The sequence below is a fragment of the Pongo abelii genome, chromosome 2, assembly GCF_028885655.2.
Source record: "Pongo abelii isolate AG06213 chromosome 2, NHGRI_mPonAbe1-v2.0_pri, whole genome shotgun sequence".
Lineage (NCBI taxonomy): Eukaryota > Metazoa > Chordata > Mammalia > Primates > Hominidae > Pongo > Pongo abelii.
Genome location: NC_085928.1, coordinates 3,845,856 through 3,863,987, shown reverse-complemented (window position 1 = coordinate 3,863,987; position 18,132 = coordinate 3,845,856). Strand labels below are relative to the sequence as shown.

Genomic DNA, 18,132 nt, shown 5'->3' with positions numbered 1-18,132 from the left:
CTGCACACCTACAGACATCTGATCTTCGACAAAGTCAACAAAACTAAGCAATGGGGAAAGGACTCCCTATTCAATAAAAAGTGCTGGGATACCTGGCTAGCCATATGCAGAAAAATGAAACTGGACCCCTACCTGTCACTATATACAAAAATTACCTTGATGTAGATTAAATATTTAAATGTGAAACGTCAAACTATAAGAATCCTAGACATAAACCTAGGAATGTCATTCTAGACATCAGCCTTGGGAAAGAATTTATGACTTAGTCCTCAAAAGCAATTGCAACAAACCCAAAAATGGACAAGTATTGTGTAATTAAACTAAGGAGCTTCTGCACAGCAAAAGAAACTATCCACAGAATAATCAGATAACTTACAAAATGGGATAAAATATTTACAAACTACACTTTCAGCAAAGATCTAATATCCAGAGTCTATAAGGGACTTAAACAATTGGACAAGCAAAAAATAAAAACCCCATTAGAATTGGGCAAAAGACACTTCTCAAAAGAGGTCATACAAGTGACCAACAAATGTGAAAAAATGCTCTCCATCACTAACCACCAGAACAATGCAAATTTCAACCACAATAAAATACCATCTCACACCAGTCAGAATGGCTATTATTAAAAAGTCAAAAGCAACAGATGATGCAGAGGCTGCAGAGAAAAAGGAATGCTTACATTCCCACACTGTTGGCGTGAATGTAAATTAGTTCAGCCACTGTGGAAAGCATTATGAACATTACTCAAAGAACTTAAGTTGAAATTACTACTCAACCCAGCAATCCCATTACCAGGTATATATAAAACAAAATGTTCTACTAAAAATACACATGCACTCATATGTTCATTGTGGCACTATTCACAGTAGTAAAGACATGGAATCAACCTAGGTGCTCACCAATGGTGGATTGAATAAAGCAAATTTTATGTGTATATATATATATATATGGAATGGAATACTACCCAGCCATAAAAAAGAAACAAAATGTATTCTTTATGGCCTTTGTGGTAACATGGATGCAGTTGGAGGCCATCATCCTAAGCAAATTAATGCAGCAACAGAAACCCAAATGCAGCATGTTCTCACTTATAAGTGGGAACCAAATATTGGTACTCTGGACATAAAGATGGCAACAATTAACACTGGGACTACTAGAGGGAGAAGAGAATGGAGGTTTGAAAAACTCACTATTGGATACTATGCTCACTATCTGGGTGACAGGATCAATAGCACCCCAAACCTCACTGTCATGCAATACACTCAGTTAACAAACCTGCACATGTACCCTCAAATCTAAAATAAAAGTTAGAATTATTTTTAAAAATTATTTTATAATAAAATAGACAATAACTTGATTGACAGAGCGATGCAAATGTTATTTATTAGGCTGTGGAGGGTAACTGATGGTAGGAAGTAGAAGGAGAAGGAGGAGGAGGAGGAAAAAGGGAAGAAGAAATAGGAGAAGGGAGAGAAAAAGAGTATGGTGTACTTGTAAAGCTTAATCTGTTAGCAGTTAGAGGTTCTGATGAGAGATGAAGCGGGTTGATTGGAAGGCTATAGTAATACCACAGATTCCAGGTAACAAAGAGCACATAGTGATGGTGTAAAAGAAATGGTGGGTAAGATTCAAGCATATGATACCAAAGGGACCTCATTTTTTAAAGTCATAAACTAGTATTTTTGAGCCCCTCTTAGGTCCCAAGACATTAGGATTAGAACCAAAGGGCAAAGCATTTTTTTTCTCCCAAATAGATGATTAGCTAAACCCACAAAAAAGACTTTTTGCTGAGATTGGATGGTTAACTTTAGTAAATGTTGGGCAAAGAAAACTGAGAAGACAAAGGTTACTGTGAGATTCTGAAACTAATGTCTAAACTACCATTATTAGGAAAAGAATGGTAAGTAGGAAAAGCACATTTGGCCAGAAATAATGACTTTTGCTTTAGACAAGTTGATTTGCATATTTAGACTAGTTTTTTAAATTTCAATCTAGAATTTTAAAGAAAGTTGGAAGCAGGGATAACTTCTCTACTTGATCTTACCCTGAAATATTGAGGCCACTGAGGCCTTTTAGTTAATTTCCTTGTCTAGCTGACTATACTGTGTAGATCACTTCTCTCATTTCTACATAACTGTATGTTTAAGATCTGTTTATTATTTCTGTCATCTTCTGAACTCCTATGAGTATAATATTTGGTTACACCTATTTAGTAACTGCTATCCATCAGCCACCTGCTTTTTTACATAATTCATATAATCTTGGTACTTATACAATCTTCCAAATTCTTTTATGTGTTTTATTTATAATTGAGTAGCAATAGAAATTTTATGTGATATTTTCCAGAGTACAAAAGAATAAGCTCCCACCACGGACTTACCTAACAAAATGTCTAAGTTGATGTGCTTTTAATAGGCCTCTCTCCCAGGTAATGCTAACAGACCCACTTCTCTATGATTATTATTAATTATGCATATAATATTGATGATTATTGTGAGTAGGAGAACTCTAAATAAAAGTAACTATTTGATGGAACAGTTGTTTCATGCTTACCTCTAGCACAAATCAAAGTACCATTCAAATATAAAAATTAAAGCAAAGATACTTGTTCTTAAACTGGAAGAGCTTTCTTCATTTAAAACAAATTTTTAAGTTAGGAAAGTATTTGTTTCTTATGAAAGTCTAAACAATCATTACTACTATGTGTTTTAAAATATTTTAAAGAAAATAATGAGATTATATTAAATTTTTGTAATGCTTTATGGCCCCACCCCCCATTGCAGGAAGAGACTGTGAAGTACTTTTCAGAAGCTCAAATAACCTTGATTTTAGAGAATCATTGAGTGTCATAACTGTCTCATTAGGCAAACTGTTCACTCACTAGTTGATTGTCATTGCTTTAGGGAGATAGAAATTATTCTTTGTCTCTTTTGATTGCAATGTTCAATATAATTATCCTGAATTGAGAAAGAAGTTAAAAAAATAAAAGATGATGTAATTATCTCTGATGTCTTCTTTCCAAGTATAACAATAAGGATACCTCTATAAATAATCTATCTAACTTTAACTTTGCCTGGATGATAAATGTGGAATCTAGACAGGAGATTATGAAAAACTATGTTGTTTTTGAAAAATAGCAGTGAATGGTTTGGATGCATGCGACTTAACTAGAGGAAGAATGTATCTAGGTTTCTATATATGAATATTTTATTTTTGATTTGTGTTTTTAAATCATTACGTTCTAGGGAGAATGTAAGTAATCTCATTTATTAGATTCCATTCCACTCATCATATTTGAGCCAAATTTAATATATGTCAAAACTGATAGTTCTGAAAAAAGTTAGTTTCAACATCTTCAAAATGTGATGCTCTGTTAGGTGCATATGCTTAAGGATTATATCATTTCGCAAACTGGGTTATGTAATACTTCTCTTTTTACTTGATCATTTTTCTTCTTCTTAAATTCATTTTGAAATTAATATAGCTACTCTAGCTTTCTGTTAAGTAGTGTTGACATACTCCATCCTTTCCTCTGAACCTATTTGAGTCTTTGTATTTAAAATTAGTTTCTGATAGAAAACATATAGTTGAGCTCTTTTTTTTAAATTCAGTTTAACAATCTCTGTATTTTAAGTGGTGTGCTTAGACTATCCACATGTGTAATGATTATTTATATAACTGAATTTATATCTGCTATACCTGCAATTGTCTCCTACTTGTTGGATTTGTTCTTTGTTTCTTTTTAAGCTCACTTGTTCTGTCTTTTCTTATTTGAGCATTTTATGTGATTTCATCTATCTACCGTCTATCTGTCTATCTATCTATCTATCTATCTATCTATCTATCTATCTCTTTTAGAAGTTGACTATAGTTTACAATATTTATTTTTAAATTATCTTAGTCAACCCATAAATAACACTGTACCATTCATGTATAGTGCAAATACCTTACAGTGAGAAACAAAAATAAAATCCTAAGCCTGTCAAGCCCTACAACTGACTGAACAGAACCTCTCTTGGCCAGCGGGGCCCCAGAGAAATCTTAAAGACTGAGTTCCTGGCAATGACAGGATAAAAGTTAGACACGCTTCATTATGTTCATTACTTACTAGCCTTTAACTAGAATTCTTTCCTAAAGAGTAAGCAGAAACCAGCTCTGGAAAACAAAAAAAAATGAAGGCCTCATTCCTTTATTACCTTTAGCCGATCATCCGAGGTCGCGACTAGACTCCCTCTCTGTAGTTCTGATGTGATGTCTCAGTAGTTTCACAATGCATTCCTTGCTATTCATAAACACTGAGCATCACCTTGAGACTAGTTTTGGCCAACTCAAAGAGGAGGATTTGCAATGAGAGTTTGTGTGCCCTGTGCTTCACCTTTGATATAAGAGGGCTGAAACTCCACCCTAGGATCATGCTGTAGCTGCAGTTTGACCATGTGACCCATGAAGAGGCATGAAACTCAAATGTGCATGTGCATGTCTCTTCTTTCATAAATATTCATGACTCCTCTCAGAGCTTATTAAATACGTATATTTGGCCATCCCACTCAGCACAAAATCTTGTTTTCTCTTTCCTGCCCTGGAAGTGCTTGCTCTGGACTTCTACTAGAGGCTATACTTCCCAGCTTGCAGAATGGCTAGCTTGCAGGGTACAATTCTTTAAGAGAAATAAAGCTCTCCTTTCCAATTCTATAAACATTGTAATTCCTCAACTGACAAGAACATTCCCAAATATTCCCTCCTATTCCTTATTACATTGTTATAATTCATTTTATTTGTCCATATACTATGATCCAAATCCAACACATTTTTACTATTATTTCTCCTTCATTTTGAAGGATAATTTTCCTGTATAAAGCTCTCAATGTTGACATTTTTCCTTTCAATGCTTTAAATGTTTCACTCCATTCTATTCTTGTTCGAACATGGTAAGAGTGTGGATTATGGAAAACATAAATTCTAAAGAGTTAATATTAGGAGACAAGATAGAGGTTTGGAATCACAAAAACAGAAAATGATTCTTCTCTAAAGACATTGTGACAAACAAGATGTGAAAGCTACAGAATCGTGTTGTAGCTACCTACTGCTGAATCATAAAGCATAACAAACTTAGTAGCTTGGACAAAGACAACTCTTTATTTTTCACAATTCTGAGGATTAACTTGGTTTCTCTACTTCATATATTATTGACTTGGGAGTAGCAGTGTCTGAATGGTCCAAAATGGACTGGCATGCCATTTCTGACTGGCAGTTAGTGCTGGTTATCACCTGGGAGGTCAGGGAGCAATATTAGCCAGAGAGGCTTATTTTTTTCTCCACTTGGCCTTTCCTTGTGGCTTGGGATTTTTCCATTTTTGGCTTGGTTTCTAATTTCAATGGCTAGGTTAAAAACAACTTCACATTAGTGGCTTAAAACAACAGGCTTAGTAGTTGGCTCACAATTCTAAAATTTAGATAAAGATTAGTGGGAGAAATTCATCTTTGTTCCACGTTGAATCACCTAGGATTATTAATTTGGAACTGAAGGATCCACTTCAAAATAGCCTTACTCAGAAGTCTAGCAAATTAGTGCTGTCATCTGAGGCTGAAACAAGAGTCTCCGTTCTCCTTCAAGGATCCTCTCCGTGTGGTGAGTTTGAGCTTGTACAGGCAGAACAGTGTTTCTGGATAGTCACCTATTTACATGGCAACTGACTGCCCCTGTCTTCAAAAGCAAAACTGCAAGGCATCCTTAAAGTCTTTGACAAAATGTGTGTTCAACATCCTTGTTCAATTATGTTGGATTATCTTCTTATTAATGAGTAATAAGTGTCTTTCATATTCTATATACACAGATTAATTTTCAAATCAATGTTTAACAATATTCTTCCCAGTCTCTGGCTTGTGATTTCTTGTCTTTTTCATTGTTTTTTTTTTCAATATTCTTGAATTATAATTAACATAATAAACTGCATAATTTAAATTGACATATGAATACACCTGTGAAATCATCATCATAATCAAGAATATGAACATATTCATCCCCTCTCCACTTTCTTCATCACGTCATTAATGTTCTTCCCCTCCCAAGGCAATCATTGATCTTTCTCTGTCCCTATAGATTGAGTTGCTTTTTCATGATCATGTTTTTTCTTTTTACTAATATGTTCAAATAAATTACTTTTTTAATTGCTAAATTAACCTCGCATTCTTGAGAAAAACACCACTGGGTCATGTTGTATTCTATCTTCTTTTTTAATATATATGTTACTGGATTTGATTTTTTAATGTTTAAAAAAATATTCACACATATTCTTGAAGAACATACTTCATAGCATTTTTCTTATATTTGCCTGTTTAAAATATTGAGGTAATTCAGCTCTTTAAGAAGTGTTCCCATCTCTTCTAATTTCCTAAAGAGTTTATGTAGAATTATTTTATATCTTCCTGAAATGTTTAATGGAATTTAGTAGTAAAGGCTTCTGGGCCAGGAATTTACTTTGTGGGGATATTATCAGCTATGGGTATTTTAAATTGTGCATTTAGTTGAAGCTTTTGGAAAAACTTGAATAAAATAATTTATAATATTCTCATTATCATTTTAAAATTTGTTGGTTTTAAAGTGATAAATCTTCCTTATTTCTGATATTAGTAATTTATATATTTTTTCTAATCAATATGGATAGCAGATCATCAATTTCATTATTCTTTAATGAATGGATTAAGAAAATGTGGCACATATACAGCATGGAATACTATGCAGCCATAAAAAATGATAAGTTCATGTCCTTTGTAGGGACATGGATGAAGCTGGAAACCGTCATTCTCAGCAGACTATCGCAAGGACAAAAACCAAACACCACATGTTCTCACTCACAGGTGGGAATTGAACAATGAGAACACTTGGACACAGGAAGCGGAACATCACACACTGGGGCCTGTTGTGGGGTGAGGGGGAGAGAGGAGGGATAGCATTAGGAGATATACCTAATGTAAATGATGAGTTAATGGGTGCAGCACACCAACATGGCACATGTATATATATGTAACAAACTTGCACGTTGTGCATGTGTACCCTAGAACTTAAAGTATAATAAAAATATATATATTTAAAAAGCTGGAATATAAGTTTATTGATTTATGCTTTATTTTTAAATATTTTGTTGATTACTAATATTTATTACTTTCATCTTTCTGTTTATTTTAAAGTTTAATTAGTTCTTTTTTGTTCTTATGGTAGAAAATTTGAATATTAGTTTGAAAATTTTTTTATTTTGCAATATTAGCCTTAAAGGTTTTGCCTTTTCCTCTCAGCACTCATTAGGTGAATAAACAATATTCCCTATACCTATAGAGTGGAATACTACCCAGCATCCTCTCACATACAAAGAAAGAACAAATTGCTGATAGACACAGATGTCCATCAATCTCAAAAGTCGTCATGGTAAGTAACTGGTAGATATCAGACTTAAAAGATTGCATGATTGCATTTATAGAAAATATCCTGAAGGCATGAAATTATAGAAAAAAAAGCAGATCTATGCTTAACTGGGATCAGGGTTGAGAGTGAGGAGTATTAGCTTTTGAGTTCTTTTTGTTTTTGGCTATTATATTGAATGTTTACTTTATGCTACTGTAAACATTCAAATACATATAATCATTCAAGTGCAAACACAAATAGTATATGGCTATTATATACTACTGTGAACATCTAAATACCAGAGGGTTTGTAGATACATTTTTACTTTAGAGTAGAAACCTAGAAATGTAACTTAGGTCATATGTTAAGGATATATTTAACTTTAGGAAAAACTCTCAAACTGTTTTCAATTTGACAGCACTGTTTTACTTTGCTGTTGGCAATGCATAAGAGTCTACATTGTAAATCCTATCCTTGTTTGTCTTTTCAAATAAAGCTATTCTATTGAGTGTGTACTGATCTGCCAAAGTAGATTTAACTTTCAGTTTTCTAATAACAAACGACAGTTACATATTTTTATGTGCTTATTAGTCACTTCTTCTGGAAATTATTTTCAAATATTTATGCTCTTTTTATTGCATTACTGATTTTCTTGTTAGAAATCTGTTAAGGGACTCTTTTTAGTTCTAGATAAAATGGCTGTATCAATGATAAATGATTTGCAAATATATCTTCTAATATATGGCTTTCTCTTTTGTTTTCATTATGGTATCTCTTGATTAAGGAAGATTATAATAGTGATGTACCCCAGTTTACCAATATTTACTTTTATAATTTTTGAATTCTTGTTCTAATAAATTCTTACATATCCAAAAGCACCAAAAGCTTCCTATGTTTTCTTTTTTAAAATTTATTTTTATTTTTTATTTTTTTTGAGACGAAGTCTCACTCTGTCACCCAGGCTGCTAGTGTGCAATGGTGTGATCTCGGCTCAGGACGACCTCTGTCTCCCTGCTTCAAGTGATTCTCCTGCCTCAGCCTCCCAAGTATCTGGGATTACAGGCATGCACTACCATGCCCAGCTACTTTTTGTATTTTTAGTAGAGATGGGGTTTCACCATGTTGGCCAGGCTGGTCTCAAACTCCTGACCCCAGGTGATCCTCCTGCCTTGGCCTCCCAAAGTGCTGGAATTAAAGACGTGAGCCTCTGCACCCAACCTTCCTATGATTTCTTCTAAAAGTTCTGCAGTGTTTTATAATACCTACAGATTTGTTATCTAGATGTAAATTTTGTGGATCGTTGAAGAAAAGTCAATGTAAATTTTTTTAATATAAATATTCTTTAATTTCACCACTATTTCTGGGGAAAAATATCCTTTAGTAATGGTATTACTTTGTTAAAAAATCTTTACCATTAAGTGTGGGTTTATCTCTAGATTCTCAATTCTGTTCTATTGCTGTACCAATGTCTATCTTCAGGCAATTAAAATAATGTCTTGGTTTCTATAAATTTTTGATAACTCTTAAATTAGATAAAGTTAATCTTCCTATTATGCTATTTCTAAAATTGTCTTGGATATTTCAGCTTTTTCAAGTTCATATACATTTTACAACTACCTTTTCAAAATCTACACCCAAAAAAAAAAACCTGCTAAGATTTTTATTGGAATTACACCGGATCTGCAAATGAATTTAAATGAAATTGCCATGATAACAATTTTTCTTCTCCAGTCTTTGAACATGATATCTCTATATATTTCAGCTTTCTTTAATTTGTCAGCAATGTTTTATAGTTCTCAGTGATTAAGTTTTGAAAAAACCATTTTTAGATTCATCACAAATTGTTTTTAAATTTTTGACATTATTGTTTTTTATTTTTTTCAAATTACGTTTTTGGATTATTTATTGTTAGCACAAAGGAATGGTTTGGATTTTTTTATATTGTTATTGTATTCTTAAAGCTTTGCTAAATTCACTTATGTTTATTGGTAGCTACTTTTCAAGATTATTAAAGAGTTATCAGTGGTCAAAGATACAATAATTTGAGCAACAAAATAGGTCAATTAGTGTTGGATTATAACTCAAAGTATACAATAAATATTCATAAGTGCATAGTAATATAGCAAATGATTGAATACATGTTTTAAGTGAAGGAAAGTTGACAGGCTGCCAGAGAAAATATGCAAATGGCAAATAAGTATATAAAAAGATGCTTAATGTTATGTCATTAGAACATTGTAAATTAAAACAGATACTACTACACAGCTATTAAAATGGCTAAAATGCAAAACTTTAAAAACATCAAATGCTGATGAAGATGTGGAGCAACTAGAGCTTTCACTTATTCCTGGAAGAAATACAAAGTGGTACAGCTACTTTAGAAGAAAGTTCAGCAGTTTCTTACAAAGCTAAACATAGGCTTACAATATGATACAGCAATTATGCTCTTTGATATTTACTCAAAGGAATTGAAAATTTATATCCACCCAAAAACCTGCACACACAAGTTTCAGCAGCTTGATTCATAATTCACAAAAAAGAAAGCAAACAAGGTGTCTCTCAATAGATGAATAGATCAACAAGTGTGACATATCCATTCAATGGAATATTTTTCAACTATAGAAATGGACTTATCAAGCTATGAAAGAACATGGAGTAACTATAAATTCATATAGCTAAAATGAAAGAAGCCAGTGTGAAAGCTATTGTGATTGTTAGTTTTACATGTCAGCATGACTCGGGCAAGAGGTGCGTGGATATTTCGATAACATTATTCTGGGAGTGCTTGGGAGGTGTTTCTAGATGAGATTAACATTTGATTCAGTAAAATAAGTAAAGCAGATTGCCCTCCCCATTGTAGGTGGACCTCATCCAAACTGTTTAAGGCCGAAATAGAATGAAAGGCAAAGAGAAAATTATCTTTCTCTGCCTGACTATCTTTGAGTGTGGACTATCATTCTTCCGCTACGTTTGGACTCTGATTCATACTTGAACTAGAACTTATACTATTGGCTCTCTTGAGTTTTCAGCTTGTCGACTGCATATCTTGGTACTTCTCAGCATATATAATTGCATGAGCCAATTTTTAAAAATAATCTGTATCTCTCTTTCTCTCTCTCATTTATATATATATATATATATATATATACACATATATATATACACACATAACCGAGCTTTCCAAAAACAGGTAGATTTACCCTGCACATACTGTATGAGTCCGTGTATAAAATTTCAAAAGTATGTTCAATTATACTATATATTGTCTATGTATTCCACATGGTAGATACATATGTGTGGTAAAAGCATAGGGAAAAACAATCAAATGATATACACAATATTCAGAATAGTTATTAGCTTTTCAAAGAAAGAAAGTGATTGAGATTGGGGCAAGAGCATACAAGTTTGCCAAGACATAGGTTACAATTAATTTATTAACCTGTGTGGTAGACACAGGTGTGTTTCTTTCATAATTTGTCATTACATTCTACAGATATTCTACAGATAGCCTAATATTCTTGGACTTATTTTCCATGTTCTGTTCTAAATGTTTTTATATAACTCCTTACATCTGTATAAAAATTGAATGAAGTAGTTCCCTCTGTTACGCTCATGCTACCAGTGTAGAAGCTGCAGTTCAGTGAGGCTAAGTCAACTTCCTGGTATTACACCTCTAGTAAGTGACTAAGGCTGTGTTCAAACCCAGGCAATCTGGCTCCAGAGCCTCCACACTGAACTATTGTATTATGTATAATCTAAAGAATGACTACAAAATAAACAAGACTCAAATAAACAAATGCCTAGGTTTATATTAATGTTGGAATCTCTTTAAGTGCTACAAATATACAAGGTTTGTAGTAGCGAAGTAAGGACTTCAGTGGTTTCTTCACAAAGCAATATTTCACGCAGTTTCCAATGGTTTATCTGGAGATAGTTCACAATATGTAATTGAAAGAAAAAAAAAAAAAAACTCTGTTCTTAACTTTCTGTGAGATAGCAGTAGAATAGCACAGTTTTCAGATATCAGCATTCTGTTAATGCACATTAAAGACAAACAAACACAAAAGAACCATGGAAGATAGAAGATAGTTTCTTTCATCACCTGTGGGTCCTATTCATTTCACACAATTGTGCTTACCACAGGAGAGTGAGACATCGTTCTGTTGTCTGTGTGGATGGAAACTGCTGCTTTATGTTCAGACTTTGTGTCATATATATATATATATATATTCTGTAAATGTATGTATGTGTATATGCAAACGTGTGAATATACATACAGATACAGTATACATGTAAATGTATGAGTATGCATTTTGTTTTGTTTGCTCAAAAAATGAAACTAATTTATTTAGATAACATGCTATTTCTTATTATTTTTTAGTAGCAGAAAGGCAGTAGGTCAGAGTAGAAAAAGAAAAATGTAGATGTGGCAAGTTAGTCTCCAAAATCAGAGAGAGTTTTTAAAATGCCAACATGTTTTGTGTTACCTTGAGTAACTCACCTAAATAATCTGCCATTTTTATCTCGTGTAAAATAAACATTTAACTATTTTAGTGGTGGTGTAAGAATTAAAATAAATAATAGAAGTTTATGACCTAACAGTTTTTCTTTAACCTTCAATGTAAGTTCATTGCATTCCCTGTATACTGATACTACTGAATCATTTTTCCTGAAAATATTTAAATGCTGTTGTATATATTTTTCTTTGCTCTGAATAACTTAAAATGTTCTAAATGATAATCACTTCCTATTATGTCACACAGTATGTCAATGAAAATTATTAAATCCCAAGAAGGAAGCCATCTTCAGTTTGGAATTTCTATTGATTGATAACTTCTGAGTTTGTCTTAGTAAATAGCATACTTCACCTTTAGAAAATGAAGTAGGTATTATATTTTACAGAGTTTTATGGACATAGAGTTTATAACTAATCCAATTAGATAAAAAAATACATATATAGAGAAAGAAACATTTCAAAAAACAATAAAATACCAGTGAGGTATTGGAATAAGTCTAAATAATAAGCACTTTATATATCAGACAAATAGGAAAAATAAATTTATAAATAATAATTTGGTAAACAGCAAATTTTATCCACAAATATGTGATAGGTGAGGGGTACCCACATATTTAGGAAAAAAAGTGTTTTAATTTATCACTTGGAAAAATGCCTTTGCCACTCAACTCTAACATATGCTGAGGAAGGGAAAAATCATGTAGGGGATTTTTTTAGTTTCACTTATATTGGAGAACCTGATTGCAAGTAAATTTTACAGAAGGATAACTGCTAAAAACAACTGTGGAAAATTACCATGGGTTGTCATGTTTGGAGATGATTGTCATATCACTTAAGTCTTACAAGCTGTTTTTTCTACACACCTTATTAAGAGTGCTGGATGAAGGAAAGCTATCATACCACTTCATCTGTAACTTCACCGATTTTTTATGATATTAACTTATACTGACATAAAAAGTTTATATTTATATATAAGTATACATATTTTGTCTATTAGTGCAATGATGACAACTTTGGAACCACATAGAAGGGTTTTATTTTTTAATTTGTATTTAAATGGCTATTTTAAGGCATACTTGATTTATGTTGAACTAAAAGTGTTGAATTAAACAATTAATATAGTCACAAAAATTTATGGACAGCTACATGAAATATTTTGTTTTGCCCACATTAATGATAATTTAATAACAAAAAGTCATTGGTTCTCACGAAGTGCCCTTTACATAAAGCAACAGCCTGAAATATTTTGTTTAGTTAAATCAGGTTATAAGTTGATATGGTCTAAAATTATATCACTATAATTTACCATCTGGACAAAAATTCAAACTTCATCTGAAGGATCAGAAAGCAGTTGATACTTTTTACACACCACTTGTTAATGGAAAGGGGAATGCAGACAACAATATCCGTACGCTATAGCTATTCATTAGGGAAGGGCGTACAAAAAAGGAAAAGTGTCTTTGAAGAGATCTGTTTTATAAATCCTAGCACACAGCTTGTTTTGAGATGGTAAAAATGGCATAAAAAATTTGGACTAATTCAATTATTTGAAATTATGCATAATTGGAGTAAACTTAATGCTTTAACATTAAGATTAAATTTTTCTCTAATATTTCTAATGAGCGCTTTTAAACTATTTGCATGCACAATGGGAAGCGCTTTAGATGGCTATATTTAGTCTTCATGACAGCTATAAGAGTTAAACGTTATAAATCATTATTTACAAATAAAGAAGCATAGCCAAGAAAAAAAAAGAAAGAAAAACGAAGTCAGTAATGTTAAGGGAATTAATTACATTACTGCGAACAGTAAGTGCATAGACAACATTCACACCTAAACCTGCTGAACTGCAAGAGCGTTGCTGACGCATTTCATCTAGACGACCGGTTGGAGCAGTAATGAAAGTAGAGGTGAGAGTACACCACAGAAGATTCCCTCAAGCTTCTTCAGGGTACGCAGAATCCAAATCACTCATTGTACAGTTGAACTCATCCCATTGATTGCCAGAGGGTAAAGGCTTATTTTGTGCTTTTTTTAAATATAAAATTGTCATCATCACGTGTTTAAAATATTAATTCCAAATTCCTACATAAACAATAGATATCAAAGCCGTTAAAGCTCTATCAACCAGCTTCCCTCACTTTTCCGGGATCCTACTGCACAAATTAATCCTAGGAATAAAATGGAACAAGCTTCCTGTTAACTTTCTCCATGTAAAATACTGCAGGATTCATAATCTTAGGCTACACAATAGATTTTTGTAAACAGTTTCTGTAACAGCACACCATGGTAACTAAATTAGGTTTATCTCATTTTGAGGACTAATTTAAAACCAAATTCCTGCAAAAGCTCTTAATTATTCAAAGTTATTGGCAGTTGTACTAAAGGGCATTTTTGTGGACATAATATTTGTGGATACAAGTCACTCATAAGTTTTGATTCCACCACAATAATCAGTCTATGGCAATACTGATTGATGCTAGGGCTTTTCATGTAAAATAAAATTGTACACAATTTTTTTGTAAAAGTCAAGGAATCATAGGGTCCTTACTTTTACATTAAAGATAACTAATTTAAAGCCACTCACAGATTATAATTGTCTGAGCCAAAAAAAATTTACGTTTAAATAATGAATTATTATTTTCTTTTTATAGACATTATACCAAAATTGTGACAATATATAAGAAATATTGTACGTATTAAATATAAAACTTACTAAAGATATTAAATTACTCCTTAATATACAATAATGCCTTGATATAATATATGAAATAATGCATCATTTTACATGAGTATTCCTGTGATTGAATCAATAATATCAGTTTAGAAAACACAATGATGAAAAAATCCTCTGGGCAACACAGGTAGTGTCTTAGTTTATTTCACAGTAATCTCAATGCTCCTTTTCATCTAACAAGGTTGATTAAAAGTTACAACCTCAAAAAAAGCCAATGGAATGCTCACTGGAATTTTCAGCTTCACAGCACTAGTCAATTAGCTATGTGTTGATCACTGTTTGAAAGCAAGTTGAAATGTGTCCTGGCAAATTATTGAACAAATGTTCCAAATGACTAAAGCATTCATCCTTTCCAAATTAGACTATGCAATCCTTTTATACTGAGGTTCATATCAAGCCCTTAGCCTCTAGAATATCATGTAAGCTCTCCTTGAAATGCCCTAAAATATAATTTTTATAAACGAATGATCATAGACACTCCAGGGGAAAAGGCATGTTGCCTTAGAATTAAAAAGGAATTTCAAATGCACAGAAAGAACCTTGATGAATTCATTAGTTGTAAAGGTTGAGAGAAAGTGCTGTCCCTCATAGCTGTTGTAGTGTACGGTGAGTGTAAATTTTGCATGTGTTTTACTTAAAAGAAAAAGAGATATTCATGTTCTTCTTCCTGTCGTGACCTAAATTTATAACTGAAAAAGCTGAACAGACACCTGATACACCCAATTTTTCTTGGTTTTCACTTTCAAAAAACATTTTCATGGTGAGTGTTTTTGCTTCCTTGCCATTTCACTTGCCACTAGTTTATTTTTCTTGTTAATGGAGAGCATTGTGTTGATGAGCTATTTTATTCACAGACAAGTGCCTCAAAATTGTGACTTCAACAAAGAAGTAAATCAAAATAAGTACCACAATTTATAGTGCTTAAGTTAAAACTTCTTAGGATATAAACTTGTTTGCATTCTTATTGAGAATGAGCCCAGACTTTCTCCCCCTGCAATAAAGAGAAAAACAGAAAAAAAAATGAGAGGAAAGAGAGATATAGCAAGACCCAAGTATTTTCTGATTTCTTTTGGGAATGGAAATAAAAGTGAAATGTAAGCATATCTCTGACCATGGGAATATTTCAACATTTCACAAGAAATGTTTCACAAGAAGGGTAATTTCTTTTTAGTATTTATTAACTAATAGATACAGTATTAAAGATCAAGAAGTAAAATGAGAGTGAAATATATTAAAACTAGCTGATATTATATGTAACAATTAATTTTGAACATATTCTTCCTTAGAACTATTTGGTGGCATCTTTACAAAAACAGTGATGAGGCCAAATTTTTGAGTAGGCAAAACATGTTCTAAAAATCTATGGAAGCCATTTCAAATATCCTCTCTTCTCTTTAGTCACCATTCTATGTGCATGTCTTCTAAGTAGAAATAATTTTTATTTTACAGGTTGACATTTTGGTTTTTGTTAATATTCAGATATCTTTAGTGTGGTATAACATTAGGTGTTTAAATTAACTACTTATTTTAGAACAGTTTTAGATTTATAGAATGTTGACTGTCACAATCATCTAGAGAATTTTCATATACCCCACATTATACATTAGTAAGGCATATTTGTCACAATTAATGAACTGATGTTGATATAGGACAATTTGTTAAAGTTTATACTTTATTCAGATTTCTTCCATTTTTCTCCAAAGAAGTTTAGTCTTTTCTGCCTTATAAAATTATTGAATCATTTATGTATATTTATATGATTTCACTTTATTTATTTTATATTTTGTGTTTTAATTCAATACTACTTTTTATTGTTTTTGTGTAAATTGTTTTAGCTTTGGCCATCGGGAGCCCTTTCAGTTGGTCTCTGTGTCCCTTTGACAAATTCTCATTATTCCTGTGTTTTTGTTTAGCTTATTTGTTTTTAGCACTTTTCTACTTTCTGATTCTATAAGATGATTTAGATTATCTTGTGTATGTTGGACTGCATATACATGTTCTATCAGGTAGTTAACCTCAGTATGAAATATGAGAATTAGTTCAAAATTAATTACATTATATATAGATAAGATCCTTGAGAAACATAATGTACCTTAATTAAGAGAGCATCAAAATATATATAGGATGAAATGTGTTAAAAATGGAAAATGACCTACATAACAGTAACAACCCTGTAATGGGTTAAATTATCTCTAGCGGAAAGATAGTCTTAAACCTCATACATGTGAATGTGACCTTATTTGGGAATCTTTGCAGATGTAATCAAGTTAAGGTGAAGTCACACTGAATTAGGATGGCTTCTAATAATAGCTGGTGTCCTTACAAGAGGAAGAAGCACAATTATTGTATTAGTAAGGGTTCTTCAGAGAAACAGAAGAAACAGGTACGCATAGAGAGAGAGATAAAGATACAGATGTATAGGAGGGGATTTATGAAGGAAAGTGACTCGTGATTCTGAAGGATGAGAAGTCCCAGGACAGGCTGTCTGCAAGCTGGAGACCCAGGGCTGCTGGTAGTGTGTTTCAGCTCAAGTCTGAAAGCCTTAGAACCTGGGAAGCTGATGTAAAAGCTCTCAGTCTGAGGACAAAGTATTGAGAATCTTGGGGGTTAGGGGACACTGGTGCAAGTCCAAAGGCCAGAGGTCCTGGAGTTCTGATGTCCAAGGGAAGGAGAAATAAGATGCCCCAGCTCCAGGATAGAGAGAGAGAAAGAATTCACGTTTTCTCTGACTTTTCTTTCTATCTAGGAACTCAGATGTTTGAATGGTGCTAGCCCACATTGAGGGGAAATCTTCCCTACTCAATCCACTGACTCATATGCCGTTCTCCTTTGGAAACCCCCTCACAGACACATCCAGAAATAATGCTTTGCCAATTCTCTAAGTATTCCTTAATTCAGTCAAGTTGAAACTTAAAATTAACCTTCATAGACACACAGAGAAAAGACAGCCTTGTGAAGATGGAGTAAGAGATTAGAGTTACGCTGCCACAAACCAAGGAATACCTGGGGCTATCGGAGCTGGGAGGCAAAGGAGAATCCACTCCTACAGACCTCATAGGAGGCGCTGCCAACACCTTAATTTCAGACTTCTGTCCTTTAGACTGGTAAGAGAATAAATTTCTGTGGGTTTAAGCCACTCATTTTGTAGTAGATTGTTATGGAAGCCTTAAAAATTAATAGAATTATTAAAAATAAAATTTAGTGCAAAATTCAAAATACTACATTTAGCATCTCGTGGATAAATATATATTAAAATGATCATAAAATCTTCTACTAACATATACTGTTAGAAAACATTTATTTGGTTTGTACTCAGTGCTAGATTCTCCTCCAGGCATTTTGCATGGATTATTTTATAGTAATTCTGTGAGATGCAACAGTTAACATCCCCATTTTTCAGATTTACAAACTAAAACATAACACAGTTAACTGGCTAACGTAGCTAATAAGTATCAGAGTCAGAATTTGAAATTTGAT

At 32.7% G+C, this 18,132-nt stretch overlaps 1 long non-coding RNA gene across 1 annotated transcript in view; it reads left to right on the top strand.

The window, feature by feature from the left end:
• Window positions 1-7,097, top strand: part of LOC134760974 (uncharacterized) — an 89,542-nt gene extending 82,445 nt beyond the window's left edge. The window contains exon 5 of the long non-coding RNA XR_010139108.1: window positions 6,779-7,097. This is a non-coding gene — a long non-coding RNA (uncharacterized LOC134760974). The remainder of the gene's footprint in view (window positions 1-6,778) is intronic.
• The last annotated feature ends 11,035 nt before the right edge of the window (window positions 7,098-18,132 follow it).